The sequence below is a fragment of the Ursus arctos genome, unplaced genomic scaffold (genome assembly GCF_023065955.2).
Source record: "Ursus arctos isolate Adak ecotype North America unplaced genomic scaffold, UrsArc2.0 scaffold_2, whole genome shotgun sequence".
Taxonomy (NCBI): domain Eukaryota; kingdom Metazoa; phylum Chordata; class Mammalia; order Carnivora; family Ursidae; genus Ursus; species Ursus arctos.
In genome coordinates this window covers 74,283,923-74,309,588 of record NW_026622874.1, presented here as the reverse complement: position 1 = coordinate 74,309,588, position 25,666 = coordinate 74,283,923, and the positions used below count along the sequence as shown (strand labels likewise).

At 52.0% G+C, this 25,666-nt stretch overlaps 1 protein-coding gene across 8 annotated transcripts in view; it reads right to left on the bottom strand.

Annotated features, from left to right (window-relative positions):
* Window positions 1-25,666, bottom strand: part of CLEC16A (C-type lectin domain containing 16A) — a 201,227-nt gene that overhangs the window by 76,316 nt on the left and 99,245 nt on the right. The gene's annotated exons all lie outside the window — the stretch shown is intronic.

Here is a 25,666-nt window from a genome sequence, read left to right as displayed (position 1 = left end):
TATGTCCTAATGGCACTGTTAGAAAAGAAGACAGAATTCAACAGCCATGGCTCTGTGTGGGCCGGGGGCACCTGACTGCCTGTCATCCAAAGGCACGCACCCCCACTCCTCCCTCTGCGACAGGGCTGGAGGGCCCGTGGCCCCTCTACCCACGGGGTGTGCTGCCATCATCCTCTTGCTCTAGGTGCAATGGGAGGCTCCTCCCCTGTCCGCCTGCCTCCCCAAGTTCCTGCCTCCAGGCCCGCCACCTCACAGTCTGTCCCATACATCCCAGCGCATCACGCCTCTGCCCGAGGCACAGCTTCTCCTTCCTTCCGAGGGTGCCCCCTGTCATAGCCCCCGCCCCACTCTCTGCTCTCCCACTGGCACGCCACTCGAGTCCAACAACACTCAGGCCCATGGGAGCCCTGCCCTTCCCTGGCCATGCTGTGTCTTCTGCCTGGTGGGCTGCTGCCCAGCCCTGAATGCCTGGCTCATGTTGACTTCTGCAGAAGTCAGCTTACTTTAACAGAGATTTATGGGGTGGCTATTTGGTGCCAAGCAGCATGGACATAGAAGCAGAGGAGAAGGAGACAACCAGGTCCGGCTGTCACTTGAGTGTCCATCGAGGCATGCTCTATGGGCAGTGATGACAGCTGCCATGCACTGGGCATTGACACTCCGGACCAGGCACTGGACCAGGTGCTTCCTGGTATGGTAAGTAAGGTGACTGTCACAATAGCCCTGGTTTACAAATGAGGAAACGGAGGTCCACAGAGTTTAAGGAACTGGCCTTGGGTTAGAGCGCTAACAGACGACAGACCCGGTGCTCAAACCCTGACAGATTCTGACTCTAGAGCCCCTACTCTTACCACTGCGCCCAGAACAAAAGGAAGAAAGGAAGAAAAAAGAAAGGAAGGCACAAGTTTTGGGGGTGAAAATAGAAATCAATTATGTTCAAATTTCTATTTGCAAATCAACTTTCAAGGAAATTCTGGAAATGCCCGCAAGCCAGGGGACGGCTTAAGCAAGGTTTCGAAGAGCTGATTTCCAGTCGAGTACGGTAGGCTCCCGCCTATCAGGCCCAGGCAGGCCCCACAGCGAGTGGCAGGCCAACCAGGCAAACCCATGGCAGCTGAGAGGGACGTGGCTCGGAGGTGCCCCCAGGGTGCCCAGGCACCCCTGTTTGGGACGACTTTCACTGGCATCCCTTTCCCGCAAAGCCAGGTGGGGTGCTTCAGCAGGGGGAGCTCAGGCCGCAGCTGGGCCACAGCTTAGTCACCAGAGGCCTGGCGGGTCATTTCACAGCTCTGGTCATAAAACTTGGGCTCACACGCCTCAGAGGCCTGCTGTGTTTCAGGCGCTGTGCTGAGGACCTTCCTGACAATTTCCATTTTCCAGATGAAGGAAACCTCAGGCTCACCTTTGGTGTCATGACAAAGTCACCTAGCGGGCAAGCAGTAGAGCTGGCTGGAGGGCCGCCCGCCGGTGGCTGGTCTCAGGGGCACACCGCCTGCCCTCTACCTCTTCTTGCCCCTGTATCAGGGGCCTGCAGAGGTGGGTGGGGGCCTGGGACACACAGCTCTGCCCACCACAAGTGGCCGGGCCAGCATTCCACGTTCCAAAGGCTCTCTTGCCCCTGGCCCGGCTCTCTCAGACCCTGGAGCACCACCCCGAAATGGCCTTCCTCCTCAAGTGGCTGACACTGAATAGGCCAGAGATTTATTGAAAGCCACACACAACTTCCCTTCCACCCTATGGAATAAGTGATTTCTTCCTCTGCACCAGCTCTCAGTCTCCTGTTTCTTTTAATAGAAGCAGTTTACGGGGCGAGGTGGGGCAGATATAAACATAGAATCAAAAAGTGCTTACCGGAGGACTTGGCTGAGAAAGGAGGTTGGAAGCTTTAAAAGCAAAATCCACCCGAGCCCCCAACACAGGACTAGAGATTCCATGGTGGTGGGGTGGGGTGGGCAGGTGGGTGGAGAAGTACCAGAAGAGATGTCACCATAAAATGGCCCACCTGGGAATAAAATGCAGACCAACTATTTGAGATGCCGACCAACATCGCACTCCATTCCCTGAGGACATTCCTCATGTCAGAATTCCACTTCTGGTCCCCCAGGGTCTCTTTTTCGAACAGTCCCCAAGGATCATCCGGTGAAGCCACGAACATGGGAAAGGAATGAAACATTTTAAATCTCTTCTTCAAGCCAAGGATTTTGAAGTGAAAGTTGACGGGTCACCCACGGGACTGATGAGGCTTTACTCTCGTGAGGCAGGTCCCCCCTTCTGCACTTCTGAGGAACCAGATTCACACAGGGGACACAGTATTTTATGAGAGAGAGATCTGGCAAAGAACCAAGCATATTTCTGGTACTGTTTTAAAATAAACAACTGCCAGGCAGAGGATTGGGAATGTCTAAACAGATATTCTGAGTGTGAAGGATGGTAGGAGTTTGAGAGAACACAGCTGTGTGTCTTCTCAACACAGATAAAAAGAGTGAGGAATTCCAATGGCAGGAAGTCTTTTCTGGAACTTCTTTGATGTGCTAAGACAGGGATGGAAAAAACGGAGTGGGCACACGGTTGGTTGGCCTGGATGGCACCTCATGGGGCTGGGTGGGCTGAACCTAGGCTGGGAGCTGAGCCTGGGCTCCTTAGCCAGCGGCCTTGCTGTTCTTACCAGGGTCCTTCTCTGAGCATGGTGCTCAGGGCACGTCCATTTAATGCAACAACATGCAGATGAGTTCCACCCACGTCTCCCAACACAGGAAAGCCCCACTGTTAACTGTAAAAACCAAGCTGTGGACCAAGATGCACACGGTCCCGTTCATGCAAAAACTACAAGGAGAGCCACACATGTGATAAATACTTATCACATGCCTACGAAGTGCCAGGCCCCAGGCTGGGCCGGGGTGACAGTGGTGAGTGAGACAAGTCTGTGTCTACGAGCACGAACTTCTTTGTGTGCTGGTGCAGAGAACAGGGTCTAGAAGGACACATGCCGAGAGTGAGCTGGGGCCACTGCTAGACCGGCCGGTGGGCTCGGGGAGGGCGGCAGGATGCCTGGGAGGTAGAAAGGGTCCTTTCACTCTTTCCGCTACATGCTGTACCATTTCAGGTTTTACAATGTGAATGGGCTTCTGTATCACGTGTGACATGAAATCACAGACTTGGTGGCAGGACCCCCGCCTCATTGGGCAAGGACAGGTACCCACTCTGTGGGTGGGCAAGGGGCCCAGATGGCATGACGAATGGGCCAATTTTCCAAGCAAAGCCAAGGTTTCGACTTTGCCTCGTTTCCAAGCCCTTTGGGAAGAGCAGGTGTGCAGGGCACTGACTCTAGCAGCCCACTGGTCTACTCTGGAGTTGTGGGCATGCTCTGAAGCCTGGGGCCGTGCATCAGAGGGCAAAGGACCCCCGGGGAATGCTGAGCAGGGGATCACTGCGGGCCTTCTCCCAGCACCCCTCTCTGGGTATGAGAAAACACCCTGGAGTTTTCTGGGCCCATCCTCCTCCCCACCAAGGCGTCCACCCACCCCCAGCTGAAAGTAGGTGGCTTGTTCCGCCATGTCCTAGCTATGCACCCTTGTGCCGATGGGAGCCTCAAGTCCTCAAAGACATAACATCTGTCATCTGCTTCAAAGATACAGGAAGATTCCACAAGAATGCCCCCCACCCCCATCTCAGTGAATCCATGTGTAAGGGGACCAAAAATTGAGGTGTGTCCTCCAATGCCTGGGAACTTCGCATCAAATGCAACCCTGCACCAGCTTATCTGCATTTTAAGTACCTATCGCTGGTGACTGGGATAACCTGTGTATACTCCCTGCCTCTGGAAGAACGGTTGATGAAGCAGGAGGAGAACTTTCTTCCCCGGGGCCAAAGGAATCTGGGGTTGAATCTTAATATTACTCAAACCCAGCCCTCTAAACTGATGCTCAAGCAAGCAGAATCTGTCCACATTGAATACCTACAGGTAGATGTTAAAAAAATACAAGTAATTTAGATTCCTTTGGTAAATTAAAAATGACAGTACTGAACACTAAATGTAGTTTTACAAACTGCCTTGCTGTTCCACTGCCCTAGGATGAAAATCACAGCCCGCCTCCTGGGGAGGACAAGGCTTTTTCCCAGACACCCCGGGGTCCAGTGGGGGGCTCTACAGGCAGGCAATGTGTGCAGACCGTGGGGACATGAGATGGTTTTAGAAGGCACACGTGTGCATGGTTATTTTCATTTTAGTCATTCTATATTTACTTTCACGTGTAGTGAGAAAAATACACACTTAGCTTATGGATCCCAAGATTTCATGGGTATAGGTTAGGATTGGCTTAGCCTACCCCCATCTGGCCCCAAGAGGGAGAAACTGTGAAGACATTCAAAGAAAAATATTAAATAAACGATAGTACAGTTGGTTCTTTGACCAAGGCGTGGTACCCGAATGCCTCCCACACAGGGAGTCCTGGTACCTGGTCACAGAAATGTCTCTGCCAAGCAGAGGTGCACACGGATTGAATGGAAGGGGTAAGGTAGCACTGATTTAGAAGAGGACACCAGGCTCTGGAAAGGCAAGAACAGGGGCTGTGTGGGCACTCAGGCGGTCACACCCGGCTCTCTCAGGCAGCGGTACAAAGGGACCCGGCGGCCACCACCATCAGACCTCTGCACGTCTTGGCTACGTCCTTAACAGGGAGGTAGTTACCCAGGAGTCACCATCCAGGACTTACCACGGCAAAGCGCTGTGAAGACAGCATGGAGTCTCTCGCTGAATGCTCATAACGACACCTCGAAAGGGGGAAACGGTTACTATGCCCGTGGTACGAGTGAGGTAAAGTAACCTGCTGCGGGCACAGAGATAGGAAGTGAGCCGGGTGGGGCTGGCGGGGCCCGTGCTCCGAACCGTGACACCTATGGCCCGCATCTGTCAGGCCAGGCCGTGAGCCTGGTGACCGCACTTGCGCCTTGTCCTTGGCTTTGGTGCTTTTGTGCACAGCCCAGAAGTCAGAGAAGCCAAAGCCGCCCGGACCAAATCTTCAGAGAACCCAAGTACAACCATAATGGCGAGGAAAGAGTGCGCTTCCAACAAAGAGTGCCCTGTGCTTTACACACATGGTCTTATTTTAGCCTCGGGACATCCTGTTGAGTCCCTATATAGAAATAATATTTATTTATATTAAATAATATTATAAAAATATTAACAATTGATAATATATTAATATATCAATAAGATGGTAATAATAAATAATATTATTTATATTAAATAAATAAATAATATTTATTATCCCCCCTACTGCACAGGACCTGAGAGGTGAGGCCATTTCCCACGCACACAGCCACCAAGTGGCAGAGGCTGAAACAGGACCCAGGCCAGGCCACCCCCAAAGCTCCCACTCACACCCACTTCTCTCTCCAGCCTCCCCCACCACAGGGCTTCAGCCCTGCTGCCCGTGCTATTAGCTCCCTCAGTCTCGGCCAGTTCGGAGCGCCCACAGGGTGCTCAGCTATCCGAGGGGACCCCAACTGTGCTTGCGCTCTCCCAGCTTCCCTCTTTTCCGGCAGCGGTGCTGGGGTGCTGGGGTAACCCCTGTCAGTTCTGGAGCTTCCTCTGCTGCCTGTCGGTCAGCCAGCAGCAGGGATGGTTCAGGAACATGACCACTGGCAAATTGTCATCATCCCCCGCCTCCATGGGCCTGGTCCAGCTCAACCCAGCCCAAAATTCGCCTAATGTTCTGAAATGGGTCGAGGCCCTAATTCACCCAGGTCTTCCCTTTCTCTTTCAGTCTGTCTTTGCTCTTCCTTCACTGTTAGCTCCTCAGCTTTCTTCCTGGCCTAGCAGGCGGTGGGCCTGGGTGCCCCTGATCTGCAAACACCCAAATGCCAGGCGCTGACCTCCAGAGGCTCCCAGGGACAGGCAGAGGATGTGCACTTCTGAGCTTGGCCGAGACATTCACCGGGCGCCAAGCAGCCATGGCCCCCCACCACCCTCTTCCCTAGCCGAGAGCCAGGGAGGCTGTAGGGTGGCGAGACAAACACGCGTCCCCATGAGGTGTGAGTGTGAGAGTCAGGGCCCGGGCCTCAGCTCTTTCACTCTCCTCTGCCCTTCACGCTGAGGTGAGTGCCCTTCTCACTGATGGAGCCTCCACCAGCCTGGTCCCTGAGTGGCATGGGGAGCAAGAGTGAGCAAGAAAGAAATCAGTGTTGCGTGAAGCCAGCTTGGCCTGACCTGTGGCGTAGAGCCCATGACGCTGGGCACTGGGGTCCTAAACACAGTGAGATGAAGCCACTTGAGATAAAACCGTGAAGTCATTCTGGGGTCTGGCACCCGCACGGCGAGAGCCCCGCGCTTGTAACACACACTGTGCTGAGCAGTTCTAAATGCACTTTCTCACCATTTCCTCTGGACAGCTCTATGCTACGTTGTTGGGCCTCAGTACCCTCATTTTACCGACGGAGAAGCGGAGACTTATGAAGTTGAAGGGATCAGGTGAGGCCTTGTGGGGAGTGACAAAGCTGGGATGTGGCCCAAGTCCGTCTGTGGTCACCAGCCTGCTGCCGCCCAGCCACCTTTCTCCCCTGGGACTCCATCTAAGGCAAGTTTTCTCTCCTTTGCTGGGAGTGTCACACCATTGGTTTTTCTATAAGCCACAGATGTGCCCTCTGACTAACCAATTAAGGCTTGAGCTGTGAAAACGGGTCTGTCATGTTACATTCTGACAGCCAGGACAAAAGCCCCTGTCTGCGGTCCTACGGGAAGGCCTCAAAGCCCTGCCCGGAGAGTCCAGCACTCCGGCCGGCAGAGAACGGGTGTCGGAGGGGTGCGTTTCAAGCCCTCAGACAACGACAGACCCTGGGAAGAGGGGTTCTGGGGCTGGCTCCCTTCCCCCACCCCTGACAAAGGCACCTGCTCGCGCACGCTCTCTGCAGAAGAACTGATTTATACGCAGGGCCAGAAGAGGCCTCCCAAACCAGGGCCCACACGGTCGTGAGTTATTCCAGCAGACGCACAGCCATCTGGCCGCGGGCCCTTTCTGCCTTCAGAACTGATGGCATGGTATTAATTTTCCTCGAGGTAATCACCAGCTGCGCCTGCGCCGCTTCTTCCTAATAAGCAGCATCTTCCAGGGGAGCTGCACAAGGGCAGGCGTTTTGAGGGACGGGAAGGAGCACCAGGTAGAAGGCAGTGAGATTTACTATGGTTTTTGACATACTGATTGACCTTTAGAGTTTCAGATCGCCTCTGTGCACAATGGCGATGACTCACGTAGTCAGGCAAGTTCTGGAGACTCATGCTGGGCCCTCGGATGCAGTCTTGACCTCAATTCCAGCTCCCCAGTGAGAAAAGAGACCAACTGAAGAAGACTGTCAGATGTGGTCAGACGGCAAGTTCGCAAGGATGCCCTTGGGCCCTGGGATCATGGTGTAGTTCTGAAAACAAGGCCAATGTCCTAATTTCTGGGCACTGTTCCTAAGCCACTTTCTCATTTCCATTCATTCATATCCAGCAAATCTTCACCGAATATCTACTGCGCTGTCAGCCCCACGGTTCAACCAGGAAGAGTCAAGGTTTCCTCACCCCCGCAAGCAGCTTGGTGCCCACATCCATCAAATAACCACTCAAGAACAGAAAATCACATGTGGTGGCCAATGCCATGGAATAAAGCAAGATTTGCTGGTCAGAAAGGTTTTTCTGGGAAGGGAGCTATCTGCAGAGGTCTGGAGGATGTCAGGGAGTTAGCCAAGCAAAGGGACCATGGTGGCTGAAGAGATCATCCCACACAGGCGGGCTGGCCCAGGTGAGGGTCAGAAGCAGAGGGGACAGTCAGGGCAGTGTGGCTGGAGAACAGCTGAGAATCAGACTGCACAGCCCCTGGGGCCCTGTGGGTCTTGGGCCTTGACCTTGCTGGTACACAGAGAAATCAGCAAGGCGGGGGGCGGGGAAGGGGAGGAGATTGGATATGGCTGCTGCTAGAGGCCACGTGTGCATGCCTCCTTGACCGGTGAAAAAGCCCACTGCCCGTTTCCATCCCTGGCAGAGTAAATGCACACACAAGCAGATTAGAGCCATCCCTTCTCTCCTCCCTATGGCAGACCCCATGACAGGTTCCCCTCAGACGGCCAGCCTGGCCCTCCTGGCTAATAAAGGAGCTCCCTAGGCAGGACAGACGGTTGGGACTCAGAGCTATGGCGCCGTGTTTATTCTGGGCTCTTAGCACCACCTTCAACCAAAACCAGTGTTGGGGAAACTGGAGATGTTATTACATGTGCTGCAGAAGGACGAGGCTTCAGGTGGAGAGCAGCTGGGCGATATCAGGATGGGTCGGAGGTCTGAGGGCTTGCTAGGTGAGAGCCTGGGTGCTGGAGCTTGGCGGGACCCCTCCTGGCCAAGGGACCTCTAAACATAAATCCTCAGGCAGCACTTGACATATGGTGAGCTGCCGAGGAGGGGTAGCTCCTGCCACCCCCACCCACCAGGCCGGCTTTGAGTCTGCAGGACTTCTCAAGAGCCTTTGACTGGGCTTTCCAGGGGGTCACTGCTATTGCAGTGGGCTGGGACCACAAGGAAAACTCAAAGACTTGCAAGAAGAGGTGCTGCAACTGATGGGGAGCTCCCATTTTCTCCCTAATTGGGCAAAGAAGCCCTTAATGTGCAGCTGACTATCCACTTCCCACAATTTCCAAAGCTAAACACAATCTCACACCCACACACAACCCAACAGCAAAACCAGGATATAGATTTGCCAAATATGGAAGTTTTAAATCTTTATGTCCATGGTGGGAGGGACCTGCTACCCTGGAGCCAGCTGTGAGTGAATGTGGCCGTAGGAGGGGCATGTCCCTTTGTTTTCACGTGAAGAGGCAAGACAGCTGAAGCGGCAGGGCCCCTCATCTCTACGCCCAGGGCCCAGCCAGGCACACAGTAGGGCTTTAGCAAAAACAGCTGCTGGTCACATGCAGACTCATTCCCAACTCTCCAGCAAACCCATCAAGTTAAGCCTTGCCAAGTCTCGCTGTCAACCCCAAGGTTTCATCAAATGAGTTCCCGTCATTGGTGTCACCCAGTTGATCCCTTAGGGGGTGGGGACGGGAGCTGTCATGTATTTTCGAGAAAAACACTTTCTTCACAACAGGAAGAGAAGTGAAAGCCTGGACCTGGGTCTTGGGGAAGGGTGGCCTGGATGGGGAAGTGGTGCCACCCATGAGCCCATGGTCCTGCCCCGAAGGGGTGAGTGACTGTACACGAGCGGGTCTGGATTTCCACAGAGCAAGTTACCATGCTTTCCCATTACATGTGCACACGTGCGTGCACACACACACGCGCGCGTTTGCACACACACATGGTCTCCACGGTTACTGTGGGTTTGGGCAAGAGCCATCAAAATCAAGGGAGGCATCTGCATAATTTGCCGAACCTCGGTCTCCATACATATACTTAAGGCCTGAACCAGAATGTTTTTCCATCATGGTCAACAATGTTCTCATTTCTTGAAACAAAACAAAACACATTTATTTTATATCATTTTTAAATCCAACCACTTTAGTCAATGACTAACATTCTGCAACAGACCATTTAATGACTGGAACTATCTAATCCTTTCCTGGAGAAAGGGCCCTCTCAAAAACCAAACTGGGACTTTTGATTAAAATTCCTTCTGGCCAAAGCTGGCTAGACAGAACCCCCACTCTCAGTGTTGCTGTCCTGGACTACCAGTGTCTGAGAAGAAACAGTCAGGGCCCCGGTGGCCTGCGGACCCAAGGGAGCGGTGCCTTGTGTGTGTGTTTGTGTGCGGGGGTGGAGGTTGGACGTTTGAGCTTTTCAGGGCAAAAAGAGATTTCGGGGGGAAAATGAGCTTGGGCTGTCTGGGAAAGTACCAACCATAGGAAGAGCCCCAGCAGCAGGAACCCAGGGGAAGGACAGAGAAGACTGGCAGAAGAGGCAGAAAGTGGCTAGGGCCCGGAACTGGAGAAGGCAACTTGGGGAATGTCAGCAGGCAAAGAGCACGGACATCCTGGGGACAGTGGCAGGAAGCAGCGAGGCAGACAGAGGAGAGTCTTAACCTGTACCACCAAAGTAGGGCCTTCCTGGGCATGCCTCAGTGCTCCATGGGGCTAGAAGGTCAGGTGGATCTGCCAAGGATGTGGCAGGGGGACAGGGCCCAGCCATTCAACCCAAGAACAACCAAGGGGTAAATGTTCTTAGCCCAGGCATCTGCTGTAGGTTCTTGGGAACTCCTCAACTGCGGGGTGTCAAGCAGAGCTCCCACCCACCTCTCTATCCTCATGTGCTGCCAATTTCCACTTCCCACCTGGCAGGTAGAACAAGGGCCCCAGAGATGCCATGCTCTAATTCCAGGAACCAGTGAATGGCTACCTTACAATAAGATTCTTCCAGATATGATGAAATTACCGACCTTGAGATGGGGAGATTATCCTGGATTATCTGGGTGGGTCCCATCTAATCAGGAGGGGTCCTTAAGACTGGAAGAGGGAGGTAGAAGAGGTCAGAGTCATGTAAGAATGCTTCAACCCACCATTGTTGGCTTGGAAGATGGGAGAGGGCCATGAGCCAAAAATTGGAGGCAGCCTCTAGCAGCTGGAAAAGGCAAGGAAATGAATGAGTTCTTCCCTGAGCTTCCAGAAAGGAAAGCAGGTCTACCAACATCTTGATTTCAGCCCAGTGAGACCCGTGTCAGCCTTCGGGCCTATAGAAGTGCAAGATAATAAATGTGGGCTGTCTGAAGTCACTAAGTTTGTGGAAACATGTTACACCACGACAGCAAACGAATACACCATGTTCCAGACATGGGGTGTTGATGTTCTAGACATGGGTTACCGACCAGGGTCACCATTAGCACTGTCGTGTCTTCACTTACAATACCCCCTGCCTGGGACATCCTTGCCGAGCTTGAACAATAGCCGGCTCAAAACCTGGGGCTCCCACAGGCAATCCCTGTTCCCACTGACCCCTGCCGGTCCTCCCTGCTGCACCTTGAAGATTCCTCCAAAGCACTCGCATCCGCCTGTTGATGTAACTCCTGCTGGGATACCAGCAGCTGCCTGAAGGGAGGGCTGTGTTTGATTCTTCTCTGTCCTTCTACCACCTAGCACAGGGCCCGCTCAGTAAATGGGGGATGGACGAGTGAGTCGGTGAGTGAGCGGGCGGTAGAGCCCAGCTTCTGCTGGCTGAATCTTGCGTGTGTGTCCTGGTTCCCCCGCTGCCTGGCGGTGCGTCCTTGGGTAGCGGCTTGCTCTACCTCTCCGTGCTTCCACCTCCTTGTCTGGAAGTGGGGATAACAGGAACTACTTGGCCAGGTTGTGAGGGTTAAATGCGCTAACCCACGCAAAATGCTCACAGGAGTGAAGAAATGGACCGATGACCCGTAGCTGTCATCAGTGCTCTGTGATCCAGCAGAGGGTGCTGGGACAGGAAGGGAAGGAGCTGGGGCCAGGGGCTGAGGGAGACCTCTGGGAGCGTTGACAAGGCTGCACAAATCAAGCCTCGATCCTTCCCTAGACACTGCCTGGGACTCCTGTTTCTACCTCCAGCTTCCTGTCCCAGTCTGGTCCTGGGGCTCATTGGAGTGGAGGCAGCAGAGGGAAGGGGGCACAGCAGGGAACAGAGAAAGCTCTAGATCTTCATCAGTTCTGCTGCTCTGGAGGGTGCAACCTACCACTGCAGAGAGGCCAGTTTTGTGAACGACCAGTTAAAGGGTAAAGGTTAACTGGAGTCATTTAAATGACATAAATATTTCCTGGCTTTATAGGGCTCTGGAAAACCCCAAGTGCACTTAGAAAAACGCAAAGCATATTATCAAACTTGAAGGCCTGGGTACGGGTGATGAAAACAGTGAAGGCACAAGATAATGTGGACACACCGAACTGAAAACCCAGAAGCTGCACGGGGCTTTTTGGCACTATGATTTGGCATTGAGAGGAAATCTCACCTTGAACCTGGTATAAAAAAGGGTGGCCCCAAGCAGACCAAGGGAGGAAGGAAGGGAAGACAGGATGAAAACTTTTAGCTCGTCATTATAAGCAAATGACTTGCAAACACTCAGGAGACCTGGGAAAGGCAGGCTCAGCTCCACTGACTTCTAAGCCTTCTGGTCTGACTGTCTGCTCCCGAGACATTTTTACAACTCTGCCTGAAATGGAGCAGGCCATTTCTACGCTTGGCGCTGGTTCAGGGCAAGCGGAGAGTCAGGGCTGGGCTGGGGCTGCCGTGATGCAGAGACTGTCCGCTCTCGTGCAGCCGACGTCCGTCATAAAGAAGGCCAAGCACAGCTCTGGCTCGGTGGCTGCCTGAGCTTACGTGTAGCTGGGGGCTGCAGGGCTGGGCCCCAGGGGTGCTCCAGGAGGCAAAGCCTGGCACCCCCGTCCCTGCTCTCTGCAGGTTGGAATCTGCATGCACAGTTAACTGACACAAACCCAACTGTATGCACTCAGGAAGGGAAGGGACAGAGAAATGTCATGGCTTAAATACTACAGGCTGCTCCCACTGAAGAAGCACATGCCCCCAGTGGAGCCCGAGGGACAGATGGCACTCTGCCTCCCTCATGGGCCCGGCTCCTCCTGCCTCTCCCCAGAGGACCCCTTACAGTGCCCAGCAGAATTCTCCCAGAGACCCCCACTCTCGTATAGCACAGCTAACTCCCTCTTCCTCTGGTGCTCAAAGACAGGGACTGTGTCAGACTCATTGAGAGCCGTCACACTCCCACAGGCCACCTTCCCAAGCGGTTTGTAAGGTTGACTTCAATGGGACAAGGTTTCCACCTCAGAAGCAGACTTCAGAACCCAGAGAGATGTGGCCGCTGCATCACACCCCCAAAGCCAGCCTCCCTAGCAACATCTGGTTGATCAGGAGGTGGGCAAGGAGAGCTCCAAGAGGGAACTGGAGTTCATGGGGAGCAGCAAAGTAGAGACTAAGTGTTCACCTCCAGAACATTCCTCGGTCTAATCCAGTGGTTCTCAATAGTGGTTGCACAATGGAATCCTCGAGGGAGCACTTAAAAATAGAGATGCCAGGGCCCCATCCCTGGAACAAGTGAATCAGAACTTTCTGGAGTGGGGCCTGGGCAGGGACAGGGTTTGAAGTTTCTCAAATCATTTTAAGGCACAACTCGGGCTGAGGATCTCCACGGTCACCCTCTTCCAACAGAGGGAGCCCCAGGCCAGAAGCCACCAGCCCTCCCACCACCTGCCCAGGGCTATGGCTCTGCCCTGGTCTAGGGGGTTAGGGGCAAGTTAGATGCCCAGAAGCAGTTCCTCTGATGCTAGGCCGCAGGCACAGCAAACCAATTTTCACTTCTATTTTCAGGCAGGTCAAAGTGAAATGACAATTTAACTTTTGAATGTCCCAAGATCTGTATTCTACACTTACTAATAGTTTAGCAGAGCAAACACCATTTGACATTCATTTGAAAAAAAAATCAGTCCAGACCATCTACTGTGTCCCACAACCTTCTGGTCACCAGGAAACAGGGCAATCCTCGTCACCACTGTCGTCAAACCTTAATGTCCTGACATCTGCTTAAATCAGAGATCCAGTGGTCATTCCAGGCCTTGACTTGACCTCTACTTAGGAATTTAGGTGATAACAATAATCTGAATGGAACACATCTCCCCCATGAGAGGGAGCCAAAAGAAGGTGCTGGTCCTCTTTACCTGCTTCCTGCACTCCCCAGCGGGGACGAGGGCGAGTTGGAGGGTAAGGGCTGATGAAAGCAGAGTGGGCTTGGTAGCAGGACCGGTGCTGGGGCAAGTGGCACCAGCATCCTGGCCTAGGGGAGAGGACAGGTACAAGGCTGGTGGCCTTTCGATAAAGGTCACTCTGTATGTCACTGCTTCAGTCTCCCCAGAGATTTGTTTTGGGTGTTCTGTGGTTGATCAGGTATCAGGGCCAGAAGCCAATCCTCCCCTCCTGAGGCTTGAGCAGCCCTGTGTTGTCCCTGGTGGCCGGATGGGGCGGTGGAAGGGGACGTGTGGTGGGCGGGGAAACCAGCAGCTTCGGGGTGAGGAGCCCTGTGTAGGCAGAGCCCCAGACAGTCTCAGTGAGTGGGCTGGAGCGAGGGAGGTCTTGAAACTCAACGTTAACCCTCAACTCCACGCCCTCCATGAATTCCTGTTTCCCGTGGCAGCTCACTGCCCCCGCCTGTCAGCTAGATGTGGTCAAGGAGGCTGGCTTCAGCAGCACCATGAGGCAGAGTGGGGACTCAGGAGCCGCACTGAAGCCAGTGGTCCAGGGGGAGACTCTCCTGTGTTCCCATGACTGGAGAAGCGCAGGCAGGAGAGATGGGGGCACAGGGTGGGGGTACACCCTGCAGGTCACAGGCAGGACTCTGGAGGGGTCTCTGGAGGGTTCTGATGGCCACTTTGAAAGGATGCCCCGGGCTCTTGTTGGGGGAGAAAGGCAGTGTAGGAGGCTGGCAAACCAGAAAGAGGACAGTTTCTGGAGTCTGCACCAGGGTGGAGGCATGGAAAGGGGGTGAGCGGGGGCCAGATTCTGAATCTACCTAATGCCCAAACTGGGAGAATTTGCAGAGAGCATGGTTGTAGGGGTGAGAGAAAGAGAGAAGACAGGATACTCTACGGCTTTTAGCCTGAGTGACTACACAGATGGACTTTCCATTTATTGACTGGGGAAGACGGTCACGTTTGAGTAGTTTCTCTGTTGGCCTTCACTGGCCAGGCCCTATGAAGTCACGCCAGGCCCTTGCTCGGCAGGCAGCGTCCCTCCCTCCTGACAAGCCAGCCCTGTGAGGTACAGGCAGAGAGATCCAAGGTTAGGGGGACACGCCAAGGTCACAGAGCCTGAGAGTGCTGGGGCCCTGTTGGCTCTCCTGACCGCCCTGGAACACAGCCATATCCACAATCAATCCGCTTCCCAATGGCCATGCCATGCCTCAGAAGATACCGCTCCTTGCACAAATCTAAGCCACGTGGCCCCCTCTGATCAGAGGAAACAAAACTGTGCCCCCATTTTCAAACACATGCGAAGGACTGGGATTTGGGAAAAACATTTCACTTACATTGTAAAGTACCTTCAACAAAAATGACCATTTTTATAGACAAGGAAGGAAAAAGCTCAAAACCAGTCTCTTCCACTCAAACATCTCATCTCCCCAGTTCATAGAGTGGAATTTAGAAATTCTGCTTCGTAGAGGAAAAAAAAAATCCCAATTTCTGTCTTTTCCAGAAAAACGTGTCCTAGGACTACTTGAATACATAACTGACAACAGAGGGCACAGCCATTAGGTGACCTTGTGATTTCAGCAAAACGTGTCTCTCTAATGTAGTTCAATTACGATTGTAAGTTTATAAAACAGGGAAAGATTACAGGAATATACATTAAACCACATCAATGAGCGCTACTGAGAAAAAAAAAATTAGTCCAGCAGACAGGTACCAATCAAATAATCAATACGCAGGAAACAGCTACATCACCCTGCTTTAAGAGAACCAAATAATGCTGCAATTGGATTTACTTTAAAATTTTCCACTTGAACAAAACTGACAGCTGTATTATAATCACATTTCCAGTCACTTTATAAGATACAAATTTCATTTCTCCATATTTCTACTTCATTTCTGAAAAGGGGCCAGCAACATTATTCATCAAGCACACGGAGGAGCCGCCTAATTCATAGCGGGGGGGGAAATGCTGTTAATCCCATGTTTTCTGTCCCCTTAGAGAATTGGTGGTTTAGTTCAAACATGGTTTTTTCTGATCAGTCTAGTTCAGGGTCCTGGTTGCAAAGAGGGGCGTTGGGGGGGGAGAAGCACAGCATTTTAGTTCTCAGGTAAAATGATTTAGGGTAGGTTGACTGTTGAAACGAAGACAATCTATATGTTTAGAAAGCACCCAGGTCAGTTTAAGACTCTTGGTATATTTCTTTGGCGGGGCGGGGGGGGGGGGGTGTCTGCACTGGGAGCCTGACTATTCAAATGTCTGGTAGTGATGAACAAGCATGGTTCTTAACTCACAATCCAATGGCCTCAAATTACTCAAGACAGCATTTAGAAATGCCACTTGCATGTTAATGAAAGTGCCTTAAGTGTTTATGAATAATTAAGGTGGCTGCTAAAACTCTAATCGGTTCAATCCAACGAGCTTTCTTCGAGCGCCTACTGTGTGCCAGACCCCGTGCCAGGCACTAGGGATGGAAAAACAGCGGTCAGCGCACAGGCGAGATGGCTGGTGACCCCCGACCGTGGGGCTGGAACGGGGTCAGGGGCAGTCTCCGGGCTGTAGGTCAGGTGACGCACAGGTGGGGACGTCCACAGGCAGAGACCCCACGTGTACTGTACCCCTTTTAGGGACAAAGAACCCTGGGGGATGCAGGCTGAAGAGTCACAAACCACAGTGGCCCCTGGGGGGGTGACGTCAGTACTGCAGAACCCCGTTCTCTGGGGCTCCAGGCCTGAGTGCTTGAACTAACTTGCCCCCAAGGAGCCATCTGAGTCTGAATCAAGCTTCCCCTACAGGTTTCAGTTCTTTGCCAAGCAGCCAGCACCCACTTTCCTAAAAGTCATCTTTCCATGAAACTTGTCTAACTAACATGGCTGCGTGACCACTTCCACTCCTCAGTGTACCCCACGGACAGAAACGATCATGAGGCTTTGGTTTGTCAGAACTCCCCTAGAAAACCTTCTAATAGGACAAGTCGTTCCCCGCCCAGTGTGTAGTCCCAATGATGAATGCTAATGACTGCTTTTGTGAGGAAAGCCTGCACACGCCGAGGTGATCCCGAGCATTTCTGAGGGAATTCTCTCTTCTATCTGCAGAGCTGTCCTGAGCACACACTATCAGCCCCACTTTACTAAGAGGAAGAATGGCTCAGAGAGGTTAACTGGTTGCCCAAGGTCACACAGCTGGGATTCAAACTCGGGTTTTTTTCCCCGAATCCAAGGCCCGGTCCCTAAGCATTAACTCCTTGAATTACACGCTGGATTTTCAAGGACTCGATTTCTCTCTTGCCACTTCCTTAAGCTTTTATTTTGAAAAATTTCAAACTTCCAGAAAGGTTTAAAGAAGAGCACAAATAAACATACATATGGCCTCCACCTAGATTCACCAACTGTTATTACTTAATTGCATTTGCTTCCTTTCTCACTATAGCCACACTCAAATTTTTATTTTGTGAATCATCCTGGAGCTGCAAGCAGCATGACAGTTTACCCCTCAACACTGCCGTCTATCCTTCCTAAAAACAAAAACATTCTCCCACAGAATCACAGTGCCATTATCACATCTAAGAAATGTAATAATGACCTCAAACTACATGATCCAATCACAATCTACATGCAAATTTTCTCAGTTTAAAAAAAAAAAAAAAAAGTCCTTTAAAGCTACTTGTTCCTCTCCATCCAAGCTCCAATCCAAGTGGACAGTTGTCGTGCCTCCTCGGTCTGATCATCTAGAACGTAATCTAGAACTGGCCCTCTCCCCCCATGTTTTTTTGGTCTTCCATGACATTCACATTTTTGAAAAGCTCAAGTCAGTCGTCTTTTAGAGTGTCCCACATTCCGGATCTGTCTTTCACAGGCTTTATTATTTATGCTATTTTCTCATTTTTGCCAGGATGAGGCATATGACAATGACCAGGTCATGAACAAAATAAGGCAACCTAGAGAATTTTCCAGAACTGACAGAGGAGACCACAAAACTATCATTGACCTTGTGAGAGAAGCAAATCAATGAGCTCACATTTTCATGGGCTTACAATCAGGCCACATAACGTGCTTGGGGAGCTTCAGAATACTCTTTCAGGCAAAGAATATCTCAGCCGTCCGATGAATTAGCCAGGATCTTCCACGTGGCTGCCTGTCAGGGCATCGGGATGAAGCACGCAGAGTGCTAGGAACTGGGGAAACGGGGAACCCTGCTAGGTCACTCACAACATTCACATTCATATCCATCGACAAACAAAAGGATAATCAAGAGGAGAGATGTGGCCCAAATTCAAACATGGATGCAATCTTGGTGGAGTATGGCTGTCACACATGTAAGTGTCCACAGGTATACTTTCTTCTGAGGGAAATGAGTGGTTTGCAGGGGAGGGGGGCACAGCCAGAGCAAAGGCCCTGGGGTGGGAATGTGCCTGGTGTGTCTGACAGAAAAGCAAGAAAGCAGAGAGAGCCAGGTGGTGCTAAATAATCCTCAGCTTCTCAGTCGCTGTAAAGTCAGAGTGGGAAGGAGGCCACTGTGAGCAAAGGGAGGACAGGATCTGACTTATGTTTTAAGAAGACGACACTGGGCGCTGTGTTGAGAATAAGCTGCAGGGGACAAGGCAGAAGCAAGTGACTAGCTTATGAGGCTGGTTACTACAACAATGCAGGTGACAGAAGATAGCCGGGCAAACCAAGGGCCAGGGCTGGAGCTGAGAGAGGTGGTCAGATCTGGATACGGCTGGAGAGAGGGGCTGAAGAGGTGTGCTGACTGGCTGGGAGGCAAGCTGGAGAGAAAGACGGGAGTCAGGATGGAGCTGCCACCGGCCGGGAGATGGGCAGGCTGCAGGGGGTGGTCTGTGAGGGAGCTCCAGTTCCACTGTGCTGGTGCTAAGTGAGAGGGGCTGAGCAGGCAGCCGGAGTTAAGTGGGTGCCCACGGCTGGAGACAGAGAGAGCCGGTGTGAAGTGCGCCTACCCCTGGAAAGACACGGCCCACTGCTGCTTGTGTGGATGTAGGCCCCTTGGGACCAGACCATTTCAGATTCAAAGTGAGAGATATCTGGGTTTGTATGAAAAGATGTCTTGATTTTAAAATGCTGGCAACTCACGTAAAATTGCAAATATTCTGCCAGACACCAAAGGACATCTGTGGGCCTATCTAACTGAGGGCCAGCAGTTTGCAACTTCTCCACGCCGCTATCTCCCTGCCTTACAATAATCCTGCAAAGATAGGCACTGCTACTCTCATTTTATCAATGAGGGAACTGAGGCTCCAGACGTAGATCGATTTGTCTCAGGTCACGCGGCGAGGAAGAGGCAGAGCTGGGATCCAGAGACCAGATCTGTCCTCTCCTGAGTCTGTATTTTTCTGGGACCCGTGGCTTCCTCCCTACCCTCAGCTACCTTGTTAAACAGGCAGGCCCTGGGCTAGAAGCAGCAGGGGGAGCTGAGGGAAGGTCCATGGCAGCTTGCCTTGCCAGGAGACGAGAACCACTGAAATAGCATTACTGCTGTTAATAATTAGCTTCAAAGGCTCGATGGGTCGGGTTCCAGAGAACAAGCAGGATCAAACAGGATGGGTCTCCAAGCAATAAACTGTCCACGTGCCTGGGCCACAAAGCAGAACACAAGCAGGCTCCAGACCCATTCGCTGGGGCAAACCAGGGTGTGTAAGAAGTCCATGGGCACCACCTTTTGGATAACATTTCAGCAGGATCGGTCTCACAGGCCTGGCCTCCCGACGGGGCTCCCTGCTGGAATGTTGCCCCTGACTCCATAAATCTACCTTCACACTGAGGCCAGGGAGGCCCCTTCTGAGACACATGTAGGTCATCTCACCGGGTAAAAACACTCCTTGCTGTTCTTAGGAGAAAGCCCTGGATCCCTGATCCATCTACGAGGACCACATGCTGGGCCCCAGGCAATCTCGACATCACCTCACCACCTTGCCCTGCCTGGCCACACTGCTGCTTCTCATCTTCCTCAACTCCTCATCAACCCCAGGGCCTTCCCTCCTGCCATGCCCCAGGCCGCTGGCACCTGCCCTAACATCCAGCCCTCAGATGGGTGGTCGCTCCCTCAAAAGCCTCACTGACCTCCAAGCAGGTCAACCCCTGCTACTTGAGCTCCTTAGCATAGTGGCCATCTGCCTTTGCTCTGTGTGACGATGTGATCAGTGTTCACCTCCCCCACAAGACTGAGCTCAAAAAAGACAGAGACGCTTCTGCTCTTGTGATTGGTCTGCACTTGAATTATTTAAGGAACAGACCCCATTAAGGCCGAGGACGTAGGCTTATTTCTTGGAATGTCTGTACCTTGCTGTGAAGTGATGCCCTTCCTGCTTATCTGGCATTAACAACGCCCTTTCTTTTAAGAAATGAGTTTGTAAATGCTTTAAAAAAAAAAAAAAGACTTGGTAACATAAAAAGTTGGCAATCCTATCCCCAGAGGTTTTGTGGGGTTTTATTTTTGTTTTGGCATTTCACTGGGCTGTGCAGTCCCAAGGTCTGGGAACCACAGGGAAGCCCTGCTCTATCCTACATGGACATTTTCCAGGCCCCCGAACAAGGGTGCCCACGCCTGGGGGAGGAAGCAGACCTGGAGTGCAGAGATCTGCTTATGTGGAGGCTTGGGAGCCCCCCCTCACAGACTGTGGGCTCTTTTGAGGAACTGCCGTCTCTGTTGTAACACAGCACAAGTGGAAATGCCAAGAGCTGTGCAATGGTCACAGGAGACGGCTCAGCCAATGGAAGGTCACCAAAGGTAACTCTGACATTCATGAAAGTACGTGGAAAACCACTTCCAAGGAGAGTGTGGAGAGGTTTCCGAGCCTCTCCCCAGACATCCCGGCTGGGATGCTTCCCAGCACCTCTTCTCCGCCCACCCAACAACCTTCATCGTCTGTTTGGACCCAGCCTCTCCTCCAGGGCTGGCCCCTGGCTTACAGAATCACTGTCCCCTAACCCCTTGCTGCCCGCACTCTCCCCAAGCTCAGAACCAAGAAGCCAGCTGACTCTCAAGCATCGCCACCAAACACTATTCCCAGACTGTGCCCCCATCCCTCTTCCCCACTCTTGTCGGCCGCCGGAACCCCGCTGGGCCTCCTAACGGCCTCCCAGCGACTACACCAGGCACTGTTACAGGCACTCCCCATATATTAACTCATTTACTCTCATTATACAGATGAGAAAACTGAGGCACCAACACATTTAGGTACTTGTCGAAGGCCATACGATGGCAAGTTACAAGGGCAAAGCTTGGATTTCACACCAGGCACAGTCTCCCAAGCCCATGTTCATAACCACCTCCTAGGTGGCCTCCCCAGCCCTCTGACATGGCTCACGGGCCTCTGCTGGGACTGTGGGACTTGGCTGTTCCAGTGCACTCTCAGGACCCATGTCCCTGTAGGAACCCTCAGATGGCTTCCCACTGCCCTGGACCGGAGATCTGGTTCATCTCAGCCCTTCTTCCCCCGACTCCTCACCTGCTGGCTGCACCAGCTCTCGGACAGGCCGTGCTCCCTCCCACCTTCCAGCCTCACCTCTACCATCCCCTCTAACTGGCGGACCTCAGTTTTGCATTTTCTCAGAATCTTCTGGTCCCTCCCTGAACGGCACCTGACCAGAGAAGCCTTCTCTAAACAGCGTAGGAGGTCTTTTCTCCCAGTTATTCTCGAGCACAGACCCTGTTCGTCACCTCCACGGACCATCTCAAAAACCTGTGATTACCTGTTGGTGGTCCTCCCATCCTCCCCACCCCTACCCCAAAGCAGAAGCACCATGGAGCTGAGACCAAGTCAGCCTTCAGTTCCCTATCACATTCCAGCTGCCAGCACTGTGCCTGTCATACAGCAGGTGCTCAACACGGAGCTGAATGAGTAGATGGATTTTGCTGAATGGTTCTCACGAATGGATTTAGAAAATCCGAATACAAGATGAGGTATGGGAAGCACACAGGATGGGTACAACATGCACATGTCGAGTGCCCACATGGAAAAGGCTGGGAAGGAATCCAGAAGTTTCCTGGGGATGCCTGGTATCTACTTAGCATATTTAGACAATGGGCAAATTTCTCCCAACTGTGATTGGCCATATTTTCTAGAAATAAGCAAGACTCCTTTCAGAAGGCTCTGATTCCAATCCTGGCAGGAACTTGGCTGCTCCTCACAGCCTGCTTGTCCTCAGGGCACTCCCGGGGACTGTCGGTTAGTAGGCCCAAGAGGGAACGCAAGGGAGCACGCTGCCTGGGTGGGGTGCACCTCCCATCGTCTGGGCCCAAGCAGCCCCGCAGTCTTCTTACCCCTCCAAACAGTGCCATCCTACAAGTGATGAACTGGTTTCAATACGTCAGGATACGCTCTTCCAAACATTGTTAGAGCAGAAAATGCCCACCCCTTGGAGTCCTGCACTATGAGTTCTACATCACTGATCCAGCAGCCGCACCAGGGGCAAGAGCTCCTCTCAGCCCCGAGCACCTGCTACACGCCAAGCACAGTGCCGTGTGCTTCACCAACGTGATCGCATTTGATGTTCAATGGCTCTCCCTGCACGTCTTTTAGAACCATTTTAAAAGCCAGGCCCCTGAGTCTCATGAACATGAAGGCCCCAAGCAAGGTCACAAGGCCGATGACCTCCAACTACACCAGGGGCAGCCAAGGCGGATGTCAGTGCAGCCGGCCACCCCTCCCTCCTGCCCCGGCTCCACCCAGAGCCCCAGCTGGGCCGGGGAAGCTCACGATCTGGAACGGTAGTGACCAATTCAATGACAAAGAGCAGCCCCAAGTCCTTCTCTGTTAGAGAGAAGTATTTATAGATGCAACGATATGAGGTCTTCCACTGGCTTTACTACACTCAGCGGGAGTGGCGGGGAGGGAGGTATTTTGGAAAGAGAAATGGTGGAGCAGATGGAATGAGACGTAGGGAAAGAGTAATAACCCTTGAAGCCGAAGGCGCGGGATGTGGAGATTCATGGTGCCATTCTCTCTAAAAGTCTCATCTATTTTATCTAGTCAAGCTAGCCTTCCCTTCCCATCCCCCTTCCCTCACGGCTGCCAGTCCCTGACCTGGGCCCCAAGCCACTCTCCTCTCCAGCGAAAACAAAACAGTCGGGAGCACAGTCAGCTCTGCCCCTTTCCGGGGAGGGGGCGGGTGATGGGGGTGGGCGATGGCCTCCGCCATGCTCCTTGTCCGGAGCCACCATGCCAGAGCTCACCAGGCACACCTGCCAGAGGCCTGACGCTGGTCAGCAGACACGTGACACGGCTTCTGTGTACTCGTACGCCGCCGTGGTTTCTTATCAGAGTGAGACAAGGTCAGTAAACACACTTTAAGTCACCTCTTTCTGGGGTGCACAGCCGACATGCCTTTGAGCCTGTCTGCCCAGATTATGTCACCTTCCATGAAAGTGGACCAGCCCCCAGCATTTCTCCCTGAGTCAGCTTTCTTCAAATCACGGCGCTCACAAGAAGCATGCCCAGCTTCCAATCATTCGGCAAATATGAATGCCTTTGCCTACATTATGATGTTGCTGACATTTTATATACATAGAAGGCATTTTGTGACATGCGAAGCATACTGACTTTTCCCCACTGGAAGGTCAGACACTCCAGCATTTAAGAACAATCACCAGGAAAAATACAAAGAAAAAAGAACACAAAGTCCAACAACAACACATGCTATCTTCTTCTAGTACCATGCGCTCATAAAATCCATAATTCCTAGTATTTTCTGGATGGCACTCTCTTTAGCAAAGAATAATTTGTGACCGGGCTGGGTAAAGACAGACAGGCATTACTTTCTTAATGGCCAACTACCCAAAAATGTTCAGTTAAGTGATCTCAACTAGCCATCTAATCAATTAAAATTGATAAGTGAAATACTTTTAACCTTTATTTCAGCAGGCCATTCCTAGGTGGGGTAGGGGAGGGGGCAGGAAGGAATGTGAATTCCCAGCATAAAATTTAATTCCATTTCATGGATGCAAACATTCTTGCTGCCCTGATGGAGTGGTCCCCTTGAAAGCAAGCCGTTTCCCTCTTCCCTTGAATCCAATCAGAGAAAGACTGGTTTATGATTCTCTGCAGCCAACTCAATCCATTTAAACCCTTAGAGAAATCCCTACAGCAATTTCTCAAGGAGAAAAGGACCAAAGGAGACGAGCACAGAGCAGCTCAAAGGGGACTTAGCTTCCTTGTTCTTCCAAGAGAGAGAAGAAAAAAAGAGTAAGAAGAGGGCAAGAAGAAGTTAGGGGCACCTGTGTGGCTCAGTCAGTTAAGTGTCCAACTCTTGGTTTTGGCTCAGGTCATGATCTCAGGGTCATGAGATCGAGCCCCAAGTCAGGCTCTGCACTCAACAGGGAATCTGCTCGAGATTTTCTTTCTCTCCTTCTGCCCCCCTCTCTCAAATAAATAATAAATCTTAAAAAAAAAAAGTTAGACAAGCGGGTAAAACCCGTAATAATCACGGAAAATCTTTTGTTCAGGCAGAGTGCTCTGCTCTTTATATGCATCACCTCGTTTCATTAGCAGGTAACATGGACTACAGTTCCCTGAGCACAGTTAGAGGCCAGACACTATGCTCCGTCATGTTATATTTCATATTCTATTTCGCTCGCATCTCAAAACAAGCCCATCATATCAGGAAGTACATCCCCATTTTCCCGGTGAGGAAATGGAAGTTGTAGGGGTTTCAATCATTTGCTCCAGGGAATACACAGCAGGACAGGGCATGTGGATCAAATACCAACCCGCCATGGTCTAGGTCATGATCACTGGCCACACAACTGAGCACTTTTGTCAAAACTCCTTGAACCGTACACTAAAACTTGGTGAATTTTATCGGATGTAAACTGTATTTCAATAAAGCTGAGTTAAAACAGCGGGGACCCTGTCCTGACTACACACCATGAAGAGTGGCCATCTGCCGCTCCTGCCTGCTTAGCTTCCATCTCTTTGTGAGTTTCCTTTGAGGGCAACCTCCCTCTTCCCTCTCAAGTGATGGAGTTGAAAAGAAATGGGCCCCACTTCCCAGCTTAGGGTTCACCACATGACTCCGGCCTCGCCCAGTAATGAATCACGTTCCTCTGACAACGACTGGTTCAGGGATGGTCCACCGACCCAAGCCAGGCCAGTGAGCCCTGCTGTGGACTTCCACAGAAGTCACAGGAAAAGGAAGCCCTGTTTCTGTCAGGTGTGCTAGGCTGGTTCAGCAGATTTTGGAGCTGCAGATGGCCACCTTGTTGCTACCTAGTGAGAGTCCTCCTGAGGATGACGCCAGAAGGGAAGCCGAGCTGAGACAGGGCAGCAGCTTCTTGATGACGCTGCTTGAGTACCTAGATCCAGCTATGCCTGAAGGCAGACGTACTCCTGGACTTTCTAGTGACACCAGCCAATCCCCCTATCTTTTTCCTTAGCCAATCTAAGTTGGGTTTTCTGTCTCTTATAACCAAAGAATCCTACCATATCACAATGCCTTTAAGAAACAGAAACCACCCTGCCCATCCGTGTGCACGTGCCCTACAGCAAATGGAGGAAAGAGAGAACTATATGTGTATGAGGAGGATTACAGGAGCTCGATCAGGCTTTATACCCACTGTCGCTTTTAATCACAGCCTCGTGCTCATGCTGCCGAGGAGACCAAGAGGCACTGCCCACGGTTAGGGAGGGAGCCCAAGGCTGCAGGTTGAGCACATGGCTCTCCAGCCTCCCCGCCTCCGCCTCACCTACAGGCTGGTGATTTGCATTTTTGAAAGTTTTCCCCTTTTTTGCAGCAGAGGCCTTTAATCATTGGAATCCTACAGAAACCTTTTTTTTTTTTTTTAAAGATTTTATTTATTTATTTGACAGAGAGACAGCCAGCCAGAGAGGGAACACAAGCAGGGGGAGTGGGAGAGGAAGAAGGCAGGCTCCCAGCGGAGGAGCCTGATGTGGGGCTCGATCCCAGAACACCGGGTCACGCCCTGAGCCAAAGGCAGACACTTAACGACTGCACCACCCAGGTGCCCCCTACAGAAACCCCT